The 19,213-nt window shown below is 47.2% G+C and overlaps 1 protein-coding gene across 12 annotated transcripts in view; it reads right to left on the bottom strand.

Moving 5' to 3' along the window:
* Positions 1-19,213, bottom strand: part of RALGPS1 (Ral GEF with PH domain and SH3 binding motif 1) — a 276,400-nt gene that overhangs the window by 54,575 nt on the left and 202,612 nt on the right. The window lies entirely within an intron of this gene.

The following is a 19,213-nucleotide window of genomic DNA, read 5'->3' as shown; positions in this document are numbered from 1 at the left end:
CAGCCACAAGGGTTTTCACCTGTAACCCAACTGGAAAATAAGATGGATACTTGTATATTTCACCAACCAATGACATTTAATAGGTTCCAAGGTGTCATAACCAGGACAACGCCCATTTGGACTAAATACATTTTTTAAAAAATTTTTTAATGTTTTTATTTATTTTTGAGACAGAGAAAGAGCATGAGCAGGGAAGGGGCAGAGAGAGAGGGAGACACAGATCTGAAGCAGGCTCCAGGCCCTGAGCTCTCAGCACAGGGCCCGATGCAGGGCTTGAACCCACAGACCGCAAGACCATGAACTGAGCCGAAGTCGGCCGCTCAACCAACTGAGCCACCCGGGGGGCCCTGAATTTGGTTTTTTATTTATTCACTTAGCTATGTGTCTATTTTTCTATGTACACACACACACACACACACACACGCTAAAATCATAAATTAACTACGACAGAAGAAGAAATCAAAAAAGCAACAACAGTCCTTGGTACAAAGAACAAAGGCTAGACAGAGAATTCTACTGAGGGAGCTTAATAAGAAAATATTATGTGATATGAAAACATTGCTATGATAGGTCAGTGGTGAGCCTTAGCACAGCCTCCTGGCATCATCCCAGCTGGAATTTGGGACAAGCCACCTGGCCAGGGATGGGAGAGGAGAACTGGCTGTACGGCATGATCCACACTCCAGGCTCTCTGGGGTTGTGCATGGACAATGTTGGCATATCCCCCCCGCAGCCCTCCATGAGCACTACCACTACGTCTACACTACCGGTGGGCTGAGCAGGAGCAGCGATGTAAAACAGAATTCAAGGCAGGAAACACTGGAGAAGGCAAAGAGGAGTGACTGACTGATGTTAACGAAAAGTGCAGTTGATTGAGAAGATCTAATGACTACAAGTTTCTACACACAAAGCAACATTGCATCAAAATATATAAAGCAAAAAACTGCCAGAAAGGAGGTGAATTCAACAAAGCCACAATTATAGAGAGAGCTTCGGCATGTCTCTTCCAGAATGTGTGTATGTGTGTGTGTGTGTGTGTGTGTGCATGTGCGTGTATGCACCTACAAGATATACACAGATATACAGATATATGTACATACCTGTGCATATATGAATACTGACTCACAAAGTTAACAAGGTTATATAAATGAAAATATCAGTCTTTTCAAATATCCATGGGATACTTACAGAAATTGGTTATATATTAGAATATAAAGAAATGCTCATTAAGTTCCAAAAAGTAAATTTAGGAATTAACAATAAATATAGAAAAAATTCTAACTGATTAGAAAATACACACACACACACACACACACACACACACACTCTCTCTCTCTCTCTCTCTCTCTCTCTCTTCTCTCTCTCTCTCTCTGTCTCTCATAAGCAACTCTTGGGTCAAAGGAAAAGCAGAAAATAGAAAACAAAAAAATCACTTGAAGATAATGTCAATAAGAGCACTGCATATCAAAATCTGACCAAATCTGAGATTTGACCAAAGTGGTACTCAGAGGAAAATTTATAGCCTTAAAAGTTTACTATTAACTACTGAGACTTACTGTAGATGTAGGTAACCAGGTATTTATTGTAAAAGTTGTGAGTATTTTGCATGGATGGACAATGTATAATGACTTATACATTCATTACCTTATTAATCCTTACAACAACCCATTTTACAGAGGAGGAAAAGGAAATGCAGAGGGGAAGCATAACTTGCTCCGGGCCACACAGCTGGTAAGTGATGGAGGTGGGGGTCGCACCCTAGCCCGCCTCCCCACAGCACAGGCTTCCTGCCACCACAGTGGACTGCTAGTGCTGGATACCATGAGTCATTCGTCTGCTTTAAAAATAGCTACGCATTGTTATGGGAAACCATTAAATCACAGAAACATATGCTAGCACTTCTAATAGGAGCCATTTCCACTTCCTTTCTTTCTAGTGGCACCATGTTTCCAAAATTTTAATAATTAGAAATAATTTCCCTTGTATGGAAGCTCCAAGCTTGGTACGTTGAAATCCACACATGTATTCTTTCTTTGGATCTTGTCTTTCCTCTCCCTTCTTAAAAATGTAATTCAGCTACCTCCCCAGGGATTCAGCAGTGGCAATCCTGAGAATCCCATTACTGCTTCAACCACAACACAAAGTACCCTCTGGTGCTGAGCATGACGTGGCGGGATAGGGGACCCGTGGCACCTTTGTTCCTGTTGCAGATTCTGGGCAGATCTGAACCCAGCCGACTGAGTGGCAGAATGAACACTTGGCCAGGAGCAGAGACACTGGGGAGCAGGAAAAGGGAGAAAACTGAGGCTTCTGGAGGCTCTGCTACAAGCTGGGAACTTATCTCCTTACTCACGTGACCCTGCCATCAGCCCCTGAGGGTTGAGGAGAAAACTAAAGCTGGGAGAGATTAAGAAACCTGTCTGGGCCTCACAGCGGGTGCGTGGGATTGCAGCCCAGGTCTGTCTGGCTCCCGCCCCTGTGTTCCGACCCACTCACTGGCCCTCAGACACACATGGGGAATCGGCTCTTCTGAAATAACACCCTCAGCATGGAAGGCTTGCTTTGTGTCGTCCTGCGAGGACTGCTTCTTCTCAGGTCCCTGGGTGTGCGAACAGAGGCCAGGAGAAGCTCTCCTTCGAAGAGTGGCACCCCATTTCTACCCCCCAGCTCCCGCTTGCACCCTGGGGACATGGGGAGCTCACTACTTCATCAGGGATCATTCCACTGTGCAGACTCCAATGCTACCCCCTGTCTACCCCCCAGGACGTGGGAGTACAGGCCAATGCCGTGACGCACTGAGGACTGGGGGATGCGCGGAGCGGGGTGTCTCCCCCCAGAGGCCTGTCCCCAGCCACCAGGGCAGACCCTGAGCCCCGGCAATGCCTGGACAGAAACTCCATCTCAACAGCCTTTTGGTTCCCAAGACAAAAGCTACTCCAAAGGCAGCAAATCTTTTACAGTTAATACTGTGCAAATCCAGAGAAATCTTTTCAGCATTGTTATTAGCCCATAGCTGGAAATATTTAAAAGCCTAAATCATAATGAAATCATAGGCACAGCCACCTCCCACTTGTACTATGCCAGTGCTGTGCTAAACCCCACATACAGTTAGCACTCACCACAACTGCAATATGATACTTATTTGTATCGTTCATGTATTTAATGTCTGATTCTCCCCATCAGACTTAAAACTCATCAGAGCCAGGAAGTGGGTCTCGCTCCAGAGCTCAATCCCCAGCAGCTGGAACAGAGCACACAGGGGCTGCGTGGTAAACATTAGTTGAATGAAGGAATGCATGAATAAAGGCATATTTTATGGAAGCCACACAATCACATCATGAAATACATTATGCCCTCATTTTACAGCTGACGGAAGAGACACTGAGAGTCAAGTGATAACAATAATAAAATAAATTTCATGAATGTGTTTAAAATTTAGCATTTATTTTTTTACTTGCTTTTTTTCATTTGAAAAGTTTCAGGTGTAAAACACAGTGACTTGACAAGTTTATACACTGTGCTGTGTTCACAAGCATAAGCTGCCATCTGTTACCACACCATGCAACTACAATACCATCAACGACAATCATGCTGTGTCTCCCATCCCTGTGACTTACTCATTCCACGACTGGACGCCTGTATCTCCCACCCGCCTTCACCCTAAAATATACTAAAATTAATTTAATGTTTAAATAAACAATAATAATAAAACTGAGCACTTACTATGTGCCGGGTCCTAAACTAAGAGCTTATATTGCCCATATTATGCGTTCGTGACAATAACACAGCTGTCAAGGAGGTTTTAGCTCGATTTTTACAGAAGAAACTGAAGCTAAGAGAGTTGCATGGCCTGTCTGAGGCCACCCAGCTGGGAAATGGCCGAGGCAGCATTCAAACACACGTCTGTCCATCCAGGCTGCCATACTGTCAGGCCTTCCTTTACCCTAGACAGATCTCCTGGTGCCTGACAGACGCCGAGGCAAGAAAGGGGAATAGCAGAGGTCCCCAGGCTATGTCTCTCCCTGCCCACTTTCCCCTGTGGGGTTAACACTCTCCAAGAGGGCTCACGACTGTATTGTGGCCACCTCTCCTGGCCACACCTTCCATCTCCTCCCCACTGGCACCCTGGCACTCATCGTGGCATATCTGTCCCAGGTCTCATGGTCACTGGGCCCACCCAGGCCTGGTGGCCCTGCCAGCTGTGCCACATGACAGGCAGCAGTGGCGTTAAGTGGGACAGTGTGGGGCTTGGAGCCAGGAGACTTGGAACCCTGGCTTTGCCACTTACCAGCTGGGTGGCCTTAGGCAAGCCTTTCACCTCCCGGGACCTCAGTTTCTTGACTGTGATTGGGGTAATGAAGGTGACCCTGAGGAGCCTCCTGGCCCGGGGCCTGGACCACTGAGGTGCCCAAGAAGCTGAGTTGACCGTGAGCCTGCCTCCATGGCCGGGCCCCACTTGGAAGAACGTCGGGACGCCCATGGGAGGGATGCACCCAGCTGGGTTTGCCATAACCATGGATGACGCCCAGATGCCGACCACGTGGTGGCCACCCACCTCAGATGGGCCAGTGCTGGGAGATTCCGTCTGGATTAGGACGGCACAGCTGGGATGTCTCAGCTCCCGTCCTATTTATTACGGAGTTCCTGCAGCAGATGATGCTGTGTTAATGGCCTTGTTAAGATGGACAGTAATTGGGCCAGCCACCGGCCCTGGCTGCCACAGGGTTGAGCAACGCCAGAGCCCAGGGCTAGACTGGGAGGTGCAGACGCGTTGGGGGAAACATCTGTAATAGTAACAGCCAGGGTCTGCGACAGCAGAGGGTGGCCTTACCTGTACCACCTTGCTCTCACAGCAACCAGCACAGAACGTACTCTCACTCTCCCATTTTACACATTAGGAAATGGAAGCTCAGAGAGGTGAAGTGGCTTAAGATCACACAGCTCGCAAGTGAGGGGATCAGGATTTGAATTCAGTCTTGCCTAACTCAAAAAATTTGGAACAGAGAGCCATGCCGAGGGCTGGGGGCTGGGAGTTCCTGGCTGGCACAGGGGAGAGAGGGTCCCAGCCACCCGTGCTGTGGCCTGTCCCACTCCCAGAGGATGCTTCTGGCAGCTGCCATCTGCCCCATGGCTTGCCCACTTGCAGACTGGACCTCCTCGGAGATGGACAGCCACCCAGAACATCCTTCTGTTCTCCCTCCTTCCACGCCCCACACAGGGCCTGGTGACGCTCTGCGGCTGCGGATATGAATGCCAACCAGACTGTCACAGTGGGGCAGAGAGCCCCAGGGCCAGTGGTAAGCAGCCCTCTGCTGGCTCTGCTGTGGACACCCTCCACAGCTGGGCTGGTCCCAAGCCTGGGGGCGTGTGGCCAAACCTTCCTGCCCGTGAATGCAGGCCCCCCACCAGGGGTGTCCACAGGACGCCCCGGCCCTGAGGAGGGAGTGCCAGGCTGACAAAGGAAGTGCTCTCCTGAACAGACACTTTCTCTTAAGCTGAGAGACACCCATGGTCCGTGGCGCAGAGCCCGCTAGAAGCCGGGCGCCCTCAGCCTCCCAGGGCCAGAACCCGCGGCTGGCACCAGGGCTCTGCCGCAGCCCAGAAACTCACTGCTCTCTTGTTTCTCCCATCGCCACCCGCCTCACTGCCATCCCGAGGCGGGTTTTGGTTTTTCTCACACAGCTATCTATTTAATGAGGAAAATTTTGCTATGTTGAGGGGAAAAAAGAAAAAACCTCCACAGCATAAAAATATGCCACATTTCCATCTTACACTTTGCATTTTCTCTCTCCTTCTCCTTTAAGGTTTGAGATGAAAGACTTTTTTCCATGTTCTCCTGCTCTGCCTTGAAAAGATCACTTTCCAACTTCAGACATGAGGAACACTGGCACCCAGAACTATACTTGTGTGGTTTGATCACATACGCTGTCTTGATAAATTCCAAATGAAGTAACAAAGCAGCCCCTCATTAGGGTTTCTTTCTTTCTTTCTTTCTTTCTTTTTTTAAGAGAGCACAAAGCAATTCCGTCTGCTGCAGAGGAGATGTCAGCAGGCAGGCAGATCACGCTCCCCATCAGATGCAGAAAACTACGGGTATTAATTAGTGCCCACTCATTAGTATCAGTCATGCAAAACACGGACTTCAGAACAAATCCTCACTTAAAGAAGTTTCCTTATATGAAACGTGTTGGAAGCTCACCAACGTAGAGACAAATATTTCCTAGGTCTGCAGGAAGGGGGCGGGCCTGGGGAAGTCATACGTCAGGTGGTTAGAGACCATGTTTCTTGGATGAGCACATGGCCTTGTTTATTTCTTGGTGTTGAGGCTAATGCATCACAAAGGCACGTGGGCAGTCTTGCAGCCCGCACAGAATCCTGGGGTCCTAGGGCAGCCAAATCTCCTCCCAGCTCCTTGAGGTGAAATGAGGAGAAAATCACAGATCCTCTCATGCCACAGGGACTACCTAGTAATCTACAGATGTAGTGGGATAACCTACTGTTTGCTCGTGTTCTCTAGGGAGCCATGGGACCGTATCGCATGTGCCAGTATTCTGATCAGCAGTAAGAAAGGGCGTGAGGAGAAGGTATTAATCTGGTTAGTATTATTTGGCTTGTTTTGTGCTGGACATGGTACAAAGTAAATTACGTGTATTATCTCATCAAACCCTTCAACAATTCTATTGGCGGCAGCAAAGACACTGGCACCTGTGTCTGCCTAATATCCACTCCCAGTGCTTTTGGAAAAGGCCCTGAATTTTCCTCTGGGGGAAACTATACCTCCCATACTCATAATCCATGTGGTTTTGGTAACCCTGGAACGATCCCGTTCCCTCCCTGCCCCACGGGTAAAAACAAATTGTAAAAATGAACCATTTGGGTAAGAAAAAATACTCCAAGTAATTCAGAGATGAAGGAAGAAATTAAAATTAAAATCACAAACTACCTACATAGAGGGTGTAGCCAAAGCTACCAAATTCTACTCAGAGAAAAATCTATAGCCACAAATGTGTACACTGATAATTAAGAAAGGTAAAAAAGAAATGAACTTAGTGTTTATTACAGAGGACTAGAAAAAGAACAAAACAAAGCAAAAGAAAGTGAGAGAAAGTAATAAAAATACAAAAGCAGAAATAACAAGTTAGAAAAAAGTAAGGCCTCTAGGGTAATAAATAAAACTCAAAGTTGGTTCTTTGAAAAAGTCAAAGTAGACAATTCTTGGTATGTATGATGAAAGGGAAAAAAAAGAAAGAAAACGCAGATGTACAATGTTAGGGATGAGAGAGAAAAAGTATGATTCCAAATATGGAGGGGATGCTAAAATAGCAGTATGTGTCATTTTCATGCCAACGTATTTGAAAATCTGGATGAAATGGGTGCTTACTAGGAAAATCTGCCTTCCCAAAATTGTTTTGAGAAGAGGCAAACACCTTCAATTGTCAATGCAGAAAAACTATTAGTAATATTGAGAAAATACTATAATTACAAAGCACAATATCCAAATGGCTTTATGGAACCCATCTATAAAACATTAAAAGAGGGGCACCTGAGTTCGGCTCAGGTTATGATCTCATGGTTCATGAGTTCGAGCCCTGTGTCAGGCTTTGTGCTAACAGCTCAGACCCTGGAGCCTGTTTCGGATTCTGTGTCTCCCTTTCTTTCCGCCCCTCCCCTGCTCATGCTGACTCTCTCTTTCTCTCTCTCTAATAAATAAACATTTAACAAAATTGAAAAAAAAAAATGAAAAGAAATACTGATCTTATTTAAACTATTGCAGAAAACAGAAGAAGTCAGAACTATTTGTAGTTCTTTTTATGACTCTAGCATAACGATTATGCCAAGACCTGAGGGAACTGGCATAAAAAAGAGACAAATCTCATTAATAAATAAAGATCCACAGATCGTAAATAAAACATTAGCAAATAAAATTCACCAGTATCTTAAAATAATATTAGCAAATCAAATTAGCAGTATATTAAGGAATAATACAGGAAATAGGTTTATTATAAGAGCGCAATGGTATTTAGTATCTTGGCAGATACTAAAAAGTCACTGATAGCTTTCATATCCATCCCTGGTGAAGTGCTGAGCTACGAACAGACTTCCTTAATGTGATAAAGAACGCATGTTAGAAAAATTAAAACAATGTTCTTGATGCGAAACGCTGTGAACAGGAATGAGTTAAGAATACCTACCAACCTGCTGTCATTTAATACTATCCTGGAGACACAATCCAACGACATAACACAAGACAAAGAAATGTGTTAGGCGCGCCTGGGTGGCTCAGTCGGTTCAGCGTCCGACTTCGGCTCAGGTCATGATCTTACGGTTTCTGGGTTTGAGCCCCGCATCAGGCTCTGTGCTGATGGCTCGGAGCCTGCAGCCTGCTTCAGATTCTGTGTCTCCCTCTCTCTCTCTGCCCCTCCCCGGCTCATGCTCTGTCTCTCTGTCTCTCAAAAATAAATAAATGTTAGAAAAAAAATTTTTTAAAGAAATGTGTTATAAATATTAAAGACACCTATAATATTGCCATTATTTTAAGATGATATATAATTAGTTATCATATTAGTTATATAATTTGATAATCTAGGACACTAAACTAAAAACTCTTGGTGGTAAATAACAGAATTAAGTTCAAAGAAAATATACATAAGTCAATAGCATTCTTATATACTGGAAATCATCAGTCAGAATATGGAAAAAAAGAGAAAAAAAAAGAATGGCCATGTGCAGTAAAAACAGAACTATAAAACTCTGGGTGTGAACTTAAAAAGAAAGGTGTAAGAACTGTATGAATAAAACATTTGATAGAAAAATTACACATCACTTATTAAAATTAAATGTTCACATATCCTGGGCTTATTAATCTTTCTTTGAAAATCTACTTCACCGCAATAAAAGCACAATTCACACAAATATGAACTTGTCTCTCCAACTCTATTTTGTCACAATGAGAATGTAACGCTCTGGTAATGAAGATTAAAACTAATGAACTATATCTTAAGGATATGGAAGAAGACACAAATAATGAAGACAGCTCTAATATGCTTAAATGGGAGGACTCAACATTGTGAGAATGTCATTTATTGCCTAATTAATACATTAACTTCATATGATCCCAAAATTGACTCCAAAGTTCACCTGGAAGAGGTGAGTAAATGAAACTAGAACATTTTTGAAAAGAAGAATGAGTCTACGGCCATACCACCCTGAACGCGCCCTATGTCGTCTGATCTCGGAAGCTAAGCAGGGTCGGGCCTGGTTAGTACTTGGATGGGAGAAAAGAAGAATGAGAAGAGAGGCTTGTTATCAAATGTGCTATGAATCCACAGTCATCATGCAGTAGAGCCCTCCTCCAGAATCAGACAAACCAAAGGTGGAGAGTAGGAAGCAACAGATTGACACAGACACAGAAATCGAGTGAAGGATACAGGTACATTTTTAGTCAATAGCGTCTGTCAATAAATGGCCTGGGGACAAATGATTATCCGTTTAGGAGAATACGCTGCTAGATGTCTACTTCATTCCTTACAACAGAATAAATTCCAGTTGATTTAGGGATTGAAATCTAAATGGGAAGAAGAATAAACTAGAATAAACTGGAAGAGAATCTTTTTATAATCTTGGGGTATACAAAGACTTAAGTGTGACACAAAACTCAAGCCATGACAGGAAAGGATGACCCACTGGACTCCATCTGAACAGAAATACTTACGCATCATCAGAGAAAGTACCCAGAAGTGCTCAAAGGGGAAAGACAAATGTTCAAGTGGGAAAAATGTTTGCAGTGTATTAGACAATCACTAGTTCTGACATATAAAGACCTCCTATTATAAAGGGAAATAACATTATAATAATTTACTATATATTTTTTTAAACGTTCACTTATTATTAAGAGACAGAGAGAGAGCATGAGCAGGGGAGGGGCAGAGAGAGACACACACACACACAGAATCCGAAGCAGGCTCCAGGCTCCAAGCTGTCAGCACAGAGTCTGATGCGGGGCTCGAACTCACAAACCGTGAGATCATGACCTGAGCCGAAGTCGGAGGCTCAACCAACTGAGCCACCCAGGCGCCCCAAGGGAAATAACATTATAGAAGATGGTCAGTAAAGGCACCAAAGATGTCCAAGCCTCATTACTAATCAAGGAAGCGCAAATTAAAACAAGATTTCCTTTTTCTGGCTATTTATACTGGCAAAGGTCGAAAAGGTTGATAATACTTGGTGTTGACAAGAGCGTATGGAAACAGTCACTTATAAAAGGCTGACAATAGTATAAGGTGATAGAAACTTTTAGAAGGAGAATTGGGCAGTATCCATCAAAAACCTCAAAGATGTGTTTTCCAGGATCCAGCAGTTCTGCTTCTAGAGATCTATTCTACAGCAATATTCTTACAAATGAGCAAAATAAACAGGGATTATTCATTACGCCATTGTTGTCGTTTATAATTGTGAAAAACCGCATGGTTCAGAGAAATGATTTTTTATCCAAGCAGTGGAATATGACACCGCTAATTAGAAGGATAAAACATATGTGTTTCCAAGAACTGAGATGGAAAGATACCCACAATGTGTTTTTAAGTGAAAACAATCAGGTATGATTTTGTATACCTGTATTGATTCACATACGCAGGTGCATACACACAAAGAGGGGAAAGGATGGAGGGAGAGACGATTATTGCCCAATCTGTTAAAGGTGGCAATCTTTAGGGATGGAATTTTAGGGTTATTTCCTACCTTATAGAATTTTATATTTTTGAAGACTTCAGCTATGAATACGCACTACTTTTAGAAATATAAAAGAGCAAGGTCAGGGGACGCCTGGGTGGATCAGTTGGTTGAGCATCCGACTCTTGATTTCAGCTCAGGTCATGGTCTTTTGTTAGTGAGTTTGAGCCCTGCATCTGGCTCTACTGACAGTGTGGAGCCTGCTTGGGATTCTCTTTCTCTCCCTCTTTCTGCCCCTCCCCTCCTCATGTTCTCTCTCTCTCTAAATAAATAAATAAACTTAAAATAAAAAGAAATATAAAAGAGAGCAAGGTCTATCTTCCTTCTTTCTTTTCAACTATTAGAGAAACAAACACTTTCGGGGCAGGGAGGATGGAGATAATATTTTACACAATGATTTCCCCAGCATTCTTAGCTCCTGGCAAAGACTTGGTCTTTAGGTTTTGATTTAAAGGCCACCAACCTTTACAGACTGCCTCTGATCTTGTCTCCAGGCCACCATTAACACTTCCTCACCTCCTGACTCCTCTCTCTGCTTTTGGTCTCCACCTCTGATCCATTCTGCATCCAGTGATCTTTCTAAAACCTAATCAGACCATGCCTTTCCCCAACTTAAAATTAACCCAATGACTTTCCATCCCCACTGGGCAAGTGTTTGTGGTTTTGTGGGTTCTGCTCCCTGCCTGCACCTCTGGTCTCTTCTCCTGCTCTCTCCTCATGTGATGCTCCAGCCGAGTGGGCTTCCTGTGGTTCCCTGGATCAGCAGAGGCATGTCGTCCCCTGGCCCACTCAGCCTTCTCCTCCGGCTGTTAGCTGACTCCTTGAAGCGCACTGTCCTCCCCTCGATTACAGTATATATCAACGTTCTGTGACAAGGACCTTGTCTTATCCAGCTCTGCAATCTCAAGGGGCCAGCACCAAGCCTAGCACAGAGTGGGTGGCTCAGAAGATGTTTGGGGACGACCGGACGGGATGTTGGTCTTTACCTGTACATACCTGACTCTCTGGTCTGGCACTAAAAGTCCACTGCTCAGTGGAAGGGCGTGGCCTCGGCTGCAGGGCACCCCATTCCACGGCCACCCCGTTAGGGTCAACCCTGTGTTCTGGCACCTCCAAGCTCAACACCCACATTTCTCTGAGTGCTACAATGGGCTTCCAGAGTAGCTGACGTCACCAAAAGGAAACGTAAGATGATTCCCCCAGTGAAAGCCTCGGAAACCTGCCTCATATTGGGTAGAATCGAGGCTACCCACGTGCCAAGGAAAACACTCTCGAGCTTGTCTTTCCAACCCTGGCTCAGAGATTTGCTACTGTGCACAGAAAGGCTTCCTGGACGTCCGAGGCCACCAGGATCTCAGCCAGAGAGTGAGCTCACACAGACGGCTGCTTCATCCACCAAAGTATTTTCCACTTCCTCTAATGTGCTCACGTATCTGTGACCACACTTCACCTAGTCTTTAAGTGTAACAGAAAATAACTAGGCAAAGGTAAAACTGTCAGATTTATTCATTACTCAATGGAAACTGTGTAACAAAACACGACATTCTAAACCTCAATCACCAATCTCTGCATTCTCTGGAAAACAAGCAACAGATTTTTCAGAGGGTTAGCTAGATCCAAACCAATTTTCACTTTCATAAAGCAAATTCTTTTCTGATTTTCTTAAATGAAATACTGAAAGACTCCCTGGGCCCCTCTGGAAGAAAAAAGGTATCTGACTACTCATTTATGTGTGGTTTTCAAGCTCAGGTGTTTGCATCACTCTCTTTTTCACTAGAGATAAGACCATGTGAGTCCCCATACGACCGTGCTGGAAAACCCACTTTCAGGGAGCAAGGGCTTCTCCTGCTCCACAGTGGGGGCCTTCTCCCTGGTCACGCTGCGTAACTGAGGCGCCCGGCCCAGCCAGATCCCACCAGCCTGGCACCAGCCCGGCCTTTTCCAGCCCTACTCAGGGGTCTGGGTCTGCAGGTTGGGTCGCACCAAGCCGGAGTCAACGCCACCGGGGCAAGAGAAAACTGGCCCCACCAGCAGGGGGCACTAGAAGTACTCAGGCCAGTGCTGGCCCTGGCCTGAGATTGTGCCTTTTGGGTGGGAAGGGAGGGGAGAGGCTGGGGTCCTGCTCCAGACTGGCCCACCCACACTCACTCTCCTTGTGCTGTCTCTCCCCTGCCCACCAGACCCCATTCCCTTAGGAAATGGCTCAAGAAACCTGGCCCCCTTAACTCTGGGCTCCTGGTCACCTTCTTGAGACCCTGACTTCTGCTCTGGTTGGTTCTACCCACCTCACTCAGTCCTGGCCTCCCCTCTTCTTCACAGCTCACTGCTGTTCCTCTAGGCTTTTGGCCAATGCTACTCTATTAGGCCACTCCTGGCTATGCCATCAGAGGATGCTTTGCAGGGAAGAGAGAGGCCCAGGGAAAGGGAGGCATGTCTGCTGACCAATCAGAAGCAGTGGGGGGCAGGAAAGTGGTAGGTCACTATGGGGAGAGGAAGCTCCAACAGCACAGGGTGGTATGCTTAGGGGTCAGCCCACTCAGTGACGTCCACCTCCTCGTGAAAGGGCATTAGTGCTCCAAATATTCGCTGAGTGGCTCCCCCATTCTAGACACAGGGGTATAGAAGAGAACCGGACAGGCGTGGTCCCCGACCCCATGAAGTATACAGGCCAGCAGAGGCATTCAACAGAGGCATTAATTACACAGATAATTAAGGATGTGGAACTGCTTAAAAAATAATACTTAGTATAGATTTACTTTGGGGAATTATCCTCAGATGCCAATGAGAAGCCCCAGAGGAAATCGTGGTATAAGTAAGACAGAAATGGGTTGATCATGTCTTTTTTTTTTTTTTTTTTTTTTTTTAATTTTTTTTTCAACGTTTATTTATTTTTGGGACAGAGAGAGACAGAGCATGAACGGGGGAGGGGCAGAGAGAGAGGGAGACACAGAATCGGAAACAGGCTCCAGGCTCTGAGCCATCAGCCCAGAGCCTGACGCGGGGCTCGAACTCCTGGACCGCGAGATCGTGACCTGGCTGAAGTCGGACGCTTAACCGACTGCGCCACCCAGGCGCCCCGATCATGTCTTTAATACTCACGGAATTCGTTCTAACTTCCCCAGCCTCAGCCACTCTCCTCAACTCCAGAGATGTTAAGTAACCTGTCCTAGGTCACTGAGCACACAGATGGCAGAGGTGGGATCTGAGCCCAGGTCACTGGGCTCTGGTGCCCACACCCTTCCTGATATGTTTTATGTGTGGCATACTTAGAGCTCAATGCATACACCAGACAAGTGATATTAAAACTTGAGACACTGGTGTTCAAATCCTGATGTTGCCACTGATTTGTCCATTGTGATCCTGGGTGAGTTCCTCAACTGCTTTCTTCCCCTGGGAAATGGAGACAGTACCTGTAACCTTCTCACAGAGCTGTGTGAACTCTAAAGGAATTAATGCACATGAACCGGGGCCAGCACAGCAGCTGAAGTTACTTGCAAAAAATCCCAACAACTGGAAGAGTGGATGGGGGGAAACAAACCTGTTTCTGGAAACTTCCAGAAGAAACTAGACAGCCCCTCCCAGAGACTCCCCTGACTTAACACCAACATTTTTGTGAATAGAGAAAAAGATGGGGGTGCCTGGGCTGGCTCAGTCAGTGGAACGTGAGACTCTTGATCTCAGGGTTGTGAGTTCGAACCTCACGTGGGGTGTAGAGATTACTTAAAAATAAAGCTTTCGGAAAAAAAAAAATGAAAACCACCTCACCACGACTGATAGACAGCCTTATTGCTAGGACCCAGGAAGATACTAAATATACTCTAGGAAGATGAAGAGGATAGAAATTGAGCAATGTAGACCATGTCAACTTGTACCTCTCAGGACCTACCCCCAGACTCACAGACCCAGGGATCTAAAAACTAGAGAACTCAGGTCAATGACTAAGACGCTGCCCAGGAGGAACTGATCTGGGGGCTCTGGAATGCACCGGCGGCCTCCTTCCCCTCCATGTAGTCACCTCCATTTACAGATCGCTGGAGTGTGTTCAGAAGGAACCCCAAATGCTCTGAAGATGGACAGATTTCACCTTATTCAAGGATGCAGAGGAAAGAAAATCCACCAAGGGAGCACATGGAAAAACACTGCCAAACTCTGGAGCCTGAGCTGCATGAAGGGGCTGAGCCATGAGAACACGTGTCCTCAAATGGTCCTTTCTAGTAGCCAAAAGAAATTTCAAGACATTTTTTCTTCTCAATATGGTACAAGAAGACAAAGCTGTGGAGACAGGAGAGAACTGTCAGAGGTGAACCCGCACAAGAATGAGTTAGAGACGCCTGAGATAAGAAAAGAAGAAAAGGAAACTAAAAGACACAATGGAAGAATTAAAAAAAAAAAAAAATTAACATCAGAAGCAGCGAGGAGCAAAATGGACCCTTGGGAAACTTGCATCACTGATGTGGAGGCCGCTTTGGCAAGATCAGATGCCAAAGGAAAGGACAGAGGAAGAAAGACTATAAGGGGATGTGGGGGCCTGAGAACAGAAAGCTGACCCAGGACAGGGGTCTTCCCAAGGAGAGTGTGCCAGGGCCCAGGAAAGAGAGCCAACCCCACACACATCCAGGATGAATGTTTGGATTAAAAAAAAAAAAAAATCTTGGGGCACCTGGGTGGCTCAACCAGTTAAGCATCTGACTCTTGATTTTGGCTCAGGTCATGATCTCACGGCTTGTGAGTTCTAGCTCTGCATTGGGCTCCACACTGGCAGTGCAGAGCCTACTTGGGATTCTCTCTCTCTTCCTCTCTGCCCTTCCCTCACTTGCACACACACTCTCTCTCAAAATAAATAAACTTGAAAAAAAAAATCTTGTAACTATCCAGGCAAAAAGCACAGGAAAAGCAGCAACAACAGCAAACCCAGAAAAGTGGCCCCAACCCTCCGAGTTGTCGGAGCCCCTTTTGAACCCTGCGCGGGGAGGAACCCGATGTTCCCCCAAATGCCTCCAATGATGTAAGCTACCTGCTTCCCTGTGGGAGGGGAGCTTCTCCGAGGAGAAGGGCTGTTTCTTCATGAAATGTTAGTGGACATCTGGTGATTTGCCGATTGTTTTGATTTTTTAAGATGAAAAATATTTCCCCCTGGTAATTATGGTGCTTAAGTGTATAAAGACCCAAAGAGATGACGTATGATTTTGGATGCCGTAAAAATTGGTCCATGCACATTTTTTCCACAAGTTTATGGGCACGTTTCACCATTACAGACTGAGGGCAGCAGCAGATTCAGCTTTTGGACGCCCTGCGAACAGATCACACGTGTTCTTGCCACACTTCCTCATCAGCAGCATGAGAAGCCCAGAAACCTCTCCTGCAGATGCCCCGCCCCCTCCAATGGATGTATCAGATGTGGGCGAAGCAGGGGCGCCCCTGAGGATGAACACCTTCCCGCGGGCCCAGTGGAGAAGTCTCAATAATTGACTGTACAGACAGGGGCATTTCTGTCAAGTTCAGTGTGGGGTGCGGGGAAGGGCATCTCCTGTTGACTCCCTGAGCACTGAACACCGAGCACCCAGAAAGCAGGAGCCTGCACTTGGCCGTGGACAGTGGGCTGCCCCGAGTAGAACTGACAATGGTATGGGTGGGTTGGGAGGGGGAGGTAACCCCCAGGGACACAGATAGAAGGTCTCTCTGGAAACTGAAAAACCTCATCTCAGCTAAAGAGGAAGGGCATCACCTCGGGGCACTGGTGAAGGAAAATACTTTGCAAATGTCCCATTTCCTGCGTTGCAGTGCACTGCTCTGGGCGAAGGCCTCCTCTTCTCCTTTGGTTAGAGCTTCCTGATGGTGATCTGGCCTGGGTCTTGCTCTCAGCAAGACCCTCTGGTGACCCAGAGTCCATACACAGGGACCCCGGAGGAGGGGCTCAGACAGGTCCTGGGACAAGACAGTCATCTCGGAGCCAGGGGTGGGAGAGTGGGAGCCCAGGGCTAGCGGATGCCCGGCACGACGACCACGGTCACTGAGTTCCTACTGTGTGCCAGGCTCTGGGCTGACAGCTACATCTGCACAATCTCTTGGAATCCTCAATTTACAGAAGGGGCAACGAGGCTCAGAGAGGCTAAGCTGTTTGTCCAAGGCCAAACAGTGAGTGTGCGGCAGAGCCGAGATTGCACCCCAGGTCACCTTGGGAATCTGGGCTCTGACCAGCAGTGTGGCCTTGCTTTGCCCTTCCTCGTCCTGGCCCCGCAGGACAGCACGGGAATACATGGAGCCCGCAGAGCTGGGGTGGGGAACGCAGCCACTTGTGGGCGGAGCCTGAGCCAAGCCTTATGCTCTGGACGTCAGAACCCCCCCCCACCCACAGCTCGCTTGCCAACAGGGCTCCAAGGGAAGTACCACCCCCATCATCCAGATGGGGAGATGGAGACTCGGAAAGGAAGGGTGACTTTCCAAAGGTCTCTTGGCCAGCGGTTGGAGAAGCCAAGATTTGAACCCAGGTCTGGCTGGCCCCAATCCATGCTCCATTCAACACAAGGACTGTAGGGACTGCCTTTCAGTCTCTCGGTTTTGTTTCACGCCAGGAACTGAGTCCTGTGGTCCTTGCCTGGAAGTCTGAGTCATAGACCCTGACCTCAGACGGGACAGATGTCCTTCTGGGGAGTGGAAACATCTCTGGGCCAGAACAGGACATAGTTCCAAGTGGATTACCAAGAGCTCAGGGAGGAAATCTGATTTACGGCCCACCACACCTCACTCCAACTGGCCCATGGGCCCCGGCTCAGCCATGGCGCTGGGCTGAGGCCTCCAAAGCCAACACTTCTTCTGTTGGAGGTGCCCACTCCGGGGTCGGCACCTCCCCTGCCATGGGGCTCAGGACACACAGCGCCTGAGATTTCTCAGCTTTGACGCTGGCGGACGGGCTGGGCTTGGGTGCCGGACAGCAGCTGCTCTGGGGATTAAGCGGTCCTCTGGAGGCCAGCCTGGGAAGCCAGTCCCATTGGTGCCATTTAGGGTGGGAGCTCTGGAGCCGGGCAGTCTCAGAGGAGGGCCAACTCTGCCACCGACTTGCTCCCAGTGGCCTCAGAATGTCCCTCGGCAATCTGATCCTGTTTCAGCCTCTGTGACAGGGGGCAAGCAATGGTGTGCCCCCCACCACGCAGAGGTGAGCCGGCAAGAGCGGAGGTGAGCACAGCTCTCTGCATAAGGTCACTGCTCAGTAAAGGTTAGGGTGATGGCAATGACACTAGTAGAGAAAACAGTCTCTGGAAGGCCCAATCCTCTGAGAAACAAGGATCCAGGTGGCACCTCCCACTCCACCCCACCGTCCCCTCCCTCTTCCAGCTCCCCACATCCCATTACACCCATAGCAAGGGCTGAACGTGGAAAGGAATACCTTGAGAGCAACTTATTCCCTGCTCCTGTCTGCTCTCTGGCCTCTCCCACAGCCAGAGCCAAGGGGCACTCCTATTTGGAGATGGGTATCCCAGCGGCCAGGTGAAGCCTCTCGACTTTCCGAGGAGCACACCGGGTTTGGAGACCCAAGTGTGAACACCCACTCCAGCGGGTGACCCTGGGGAACCAACCTCGCCCCTCCAGGCCTCATCTCCTCATTTGTTCCCACCTCATATGTCCATTCAGAGCAGTAAATGAGGTACTATAAGCAAGCCGACACAATGCCTGGAAGACAGTAGGTTCGTTCGTTCATCCATTCATTCATTCATTCGATCAGTCATGCACATAGCTGTTCATCTGCCGAATGGCTGCTGAGCACTGCCTCTGCCAACTCTGTGCTGAGCTCTGAGGGTACAGCCATGAGAAAAACCAGACGTGCTCCCTGCCTGCCCTTATGGGCCTAACGATCAAGCACTGAACAGATGCCAGTCCTTCCAGGTTCTCCCTCTCTATTCCTTTACTACTTGGGTGGACACAGAGAGCCCCAGGTTCACAGCTGGGAGGCCTGCCGCACTCAGAAGGCAGCAGCCTCAGAAAGCTGCTTATCTTTGGGGGTGACCAGAACTTCTCATGCTCTAAACCTGTGAGCACTGGACCGCCCCTCCCAAATGTGTTCCAAAACATCTAATTTTATATTATATACACTGTCCTCAGTTGTATGAAGGGACTCAGGGCTTTGCAGCTATTGGCGAGTAATTTAGGGCAGTGGCAGGTTGTGAGCTTTGCTGTCAGCAATTCCATGGGACTCGGGCAAATTATTTAATTTACCCGAGCCTCAATTTCCATTTTTGTAAGATGAGCGCTATTCCAACCTTGCAAGGCTGTTCTGAGAATCAGAGCTATTGTGTGGAAGCCTTTAATACATTACCTAGAGCAATAATAATGATAATGAAAACAATCATGACAAGAGCTAACATCTACTAGCATTTACCGGGTACCAAGCATTGGGCTAAGGGCTTTTCAGGCATTAATTTATTCCCCATTCAACAAATACATATGGAGACAGTAGATGCTAGAGACCACGAGGAACACGACCAATACA

Source organism: Leopardus geoffroyi, chromosome D4 (genome assembly GCF_018350155.1).
Source record: "Leopardus geoffroyi isolate Oge1 chromosome D4, O.geoffroyi_Oge1_pat1.0, whole genome shotgun sequence".
Classification (NCBI taxonomy): domain Eukaryota; kingdom Metazoa; phylum Chordata; class Mammalia; order Carnivora; family Felidae; genus Leopardus; species Leopardus geoffroyi.
This window is presented reverse-complemented; position numbering and strand designations above follow the sequence as displayed.